Consider the following 3,840-nt stretch of genomic DNA (forward strand, 5'->3'; position numbering starts at 1 on the left):
CACCAACAATTCAGCTGTGATCTAAATTAAAGGCTAAACAGATACCTGTAGAAATCATTAGATAAGTACACTAGACTTTCTTGTAGCCAGTTATATTAGTTCCTCTTCACATCTTGGCCCTCTGTTACTTGAGCTTTCCTCGGCACTGACACTTTTTACCTCTCCTTTCGACCTTTTACCTCTCCTTTCTTTGTAAAGTTCTCTGTGCTTGGTTTCTGTGACACCAGGCTTTTCTGCATTTCTTCCTACCCATTGGCCATTTCTTTTCATTCTCCTTTTGCTGGTTCCTCCACCACCGCTACTCTATGAACTACTGATGCCTTTCATATTCTCTAAGGGAAAATTCATCCTCTCCAAAAGTAGTCTTATCAATACCAGTAGTTTTCTATCTTGAGCCCATTTTTCTCCTCTGGGATACATGGTATTGAACTTCTCTACCTGAATGTGCTCCTCGAAGTTATACACACCTTTTCTCCCCACTTCACTCCCTTTCCCATATTCCATATCATAAGGAAAGGTATTACCATCCAGTTGCTCAACTGAAATCTGGGGGTCATGGATTCTTATCTTCTGATCAACTATTGATGGTGTTACCTACTCTCCATTCCTATTGCCACTAGGCACCCCTAAGTGCAACCCATTCCTTGCTACTGCAATATCTTCCTGACAGGACTTCAAATCCCTTCCCCTCCCCTTCCAGGCTCCATCATAGATGGAACAGGACTCCACGCCTCACCATTCTTTCAAGGTTCCCATCTCCTGCATCTTACAGAATAAATTCTACACACATTTATGCATGTCATTTATTTATTTATTTTCAAGAAAGTAGGGTTTATTGGTGGGCATGTGTAGGGAGGGGGCGGTGCCAAGGCTCTCACGAGTGCAGGGCCTGCCATTTGTCCAGGGGGCCACGATTAGGGATGTACTTGACCCCACAGCCATCTGGGATGAGCCGCTTTTCTGCCACCATGTTTTCAAATTCATCTGCATTAAACTTAGTAAATCCCCAGTTCTTGGAGATGTGGATCTTCTGGTGGCCAGGGAACTTGAACTTGGCCCTGCGGAGGGCCTCAATCACATGCTCCTTGTTCTGCAGCTTGGTGCGGATGGACATTATGACCTGGCCAATGTGGAACCCGGCCACTGTGCCCTGGGGCTTTCCGAAGGCACCACGCATACCTGTCTGGAGCCTAGACTGGGGACGGCATGCCAGTCATTAAAGTCCACTGGAAAGGGCTGTCTCCAAGGTCCCTTAGGGCAACCCATACAGGCAACAGGCTGCATACACTACCGAGGAGGCTGCTGTTTGCAGCCATTTTGCAGCGGGCCCCCATGGGGGAAAGAGCACAGTCGGCTTAACTGGCTGCAATATGCATGTCATTTATTATGTAGTTTATGATTATATGTTTGTTTCCTCCCCACCTCAACACACACACACACGACACACACTACTTTTAAACCAGCAATACAGACTACGTTCCCAGAACACAACCTATTCTCCTTTCCTATTTCCACTTGATTTCTTTTGCCTGGAATGCTTTTCCATCACCCCTTGCCTGCCTCCTTTTTTATTGTCAATCTCCTACTTATGCTTTGTTTCTCAAATCAGATATTTTTCCTCTGTGAGGCCCTCTCTGATTCTCCCCTGTGGTTCTGGTGTATCTTATGTGCATGTACCTCTGCCATGGCAGTTGCCATGTTTGTTCACTGAGCAGCCCCAGCATCTGGAAAAATGACTGGCACATAGTAGGCACTCAATAAATACTTGTTGAATGAATGAATATCGCATATACTTATTGGTATATCTGTTTCCCTACTAGAACATTAGCTCCCTTGTATCTATAATAACTGGTCTGACAGAGTAAGACCTCCACCTTTAAGTGATTGAGTCAGGTTATCTGAATTTCTACACTTTACAATCTTTAGCATATTTCAAGTATTCAAAAACATAAAGTGAATTATTACTAAAATCCCAACAATATTCTAGTTAATTTTGAGAGTATTTTATTTTGCTGAACCAACTTTAGCAAGTACATATAAATGGAGAGAAGACAATATTGATAATAGCAAATGATAAAAAAATAAAGATAATTTACTTCGGAATTTGGAAAGTACTCTTTGTACTTACATTATAATATGGGACTGACTGATGACCCAGAAATTCAAAATACATTCAACAAATCTTGAATTCATACTTGAATTCATACTGGCCACCTGGGTTTCCTTCTCTGCCCTCTGATCCTGACTTCATACTGGACACTGATTTCATCACCTCTTAGACTGATAGTAAGGAACAGTTTAACTTCATAGACAAGGGAATTGGAATTTCTCTGCACGCCTGAAGTAAGGCATTAGTTCACAGCTCTCTGAAGAAGAACGTTTTAAAAAGTCTTCTTTTGTAAGGGTTTCTGCTAGGTTAGAGAACAAAGGGCCTGTTTATTTTAATAGTCAATAAAATAAGTAGTACCCAACTTACAGATCATATAAGGCCAGCTGAGGCCATAAAAGTCCATTTAACCTATAGTATACTGGAAATATTAAACACTGGCAATAAAATTATGGAAAACTGGCTTCAACGTGAGAATATATTTTTTAACCTCCTCATTAAGGTTTTTTAAACCTCATTAAGCAATATCTTGAGTCTCAGCACACAAGGTTATATGGGTCTCATCCTGCAAGTGAGGTTTATTGGCTCTTCCTAAAAGACCAAGAATTGATGGTTCACTCCATTTTTGCCTGAGCTCCAAAGCAAGCTGCCTTCTCTGCAGGCCACCTGGGCACTAATGACAGGACAAGCATGGGTCCTTTCTCCTCAATATGACACTGACCAACAGCTTTGCATCTCCTTTTCTCCCAGGGATCTATTTCATTTCTGAACTCCCTATTCATTCACTCAACAAATGTTTCCTGAGCATCTGCTGGGAGACAGGCCCTCTTCAAGGTGCTGAAGATACAGTGAACACAATAGATAAATGACCCTGTCTCACTGGAGCTTTCCCTCGTTTCCTTTATCCACCTCCCTCAGTGACGATGGGAGAATCTGAATATGCTGGTTCTACTCTTCAGATTTGCAAATGTGTCATTCCAGGGGCCATAGATGGGATTAGTAAATTCTCCCATCTTCAGAGGCTGTCCCAGGTCTCAATTCTGAGTTAACGAGGGGTACCCATTAAATGGTTTGCCAGAACAGGTCTGAAACCTGTACTAGGAATCTCCTGAGGGAATAGGTCAATGGTTCTGATGAGGATGGGTAACACTGAGAACAGACTTTTTGGAATACAGCATCCTCCCACATATCCTGGTCCCTGGAGTACTGAAGGTTATAACTGCTGGGAATCTGATGCAGAGAGAGCACAGTCAGCACAGCTGCTCTGGGACTGTGTCCTTTTTCTCATTCACGGGCCCATTAAAGCAGCTGCCATATAACTTGGTCTCTACCTGCCAATTGCCATTAATTGCCCTTAAGTCATACATTTAAAGAGCTGAAGTATTTTATACAATTTTATATATGTGAGTATTTATAAATTGGGGTTTCCAATTTATAAATACTCACATATATAAGACACTCTCAGGAGTGTCTATACTTAAGCAGAGCTAGTCATAATGTGGAAAAAAGTTGTGGTGACTAGAGTTAACTGCCCTGGTGACCAGAACCAACTGACATAATGTTCTGAAGTGTTTAACTTTTTTCTTCAGTCACTTAATTCATTTTATTGAGTATGAGAATAAAATTTTTATATTGAGATGCTTTTTGATACCATTTCTTTCACATCCCCTGCTGTGCAAGTGAAGTAGTAGACTACAGAAATCGAAAGGATTAGATTGTTCTTTTCCATCACA

The 3,840-nt window shown here is 41.7% G+C and overlaps 1 non-coding gene across 1 annotated transcript; it reads right to left on the reverse strand.

Annotated features, from left to right (window-relative positions):
- Positions 1 to 1,234: 1,234 nt before the first annotated feature.
- On the reverse strand, positions 1,235 to 1,369 carry LOC112066540 (small nucleolar RNA SNORA70). The gene has a single exon (XR_002892716.1). It is a non-coding gene; the product is annotated as a small nucleolar RNA SNORA70 (small nucleolar RNA).
- Positions 1,370 to 3,840: the final 2,471 nt, after the last annotated feature.

The sequence above is a fragment of the Physeter macrocephalus genome, chromosome 15 (assembly GCF_002837175.3).
Source record: "Physeter macrocephalus isolate SW-GA chromosome 15, ASM283717v5, whole genome shotgun sequence".
Classification (NCBI taxonomy): domain Eukaryota; kingdom Metazoa; phylum Chordata; class Mammalia; order Artiodactyla; family Physeteridae; genus Physeter; species Physeter macrocephalus.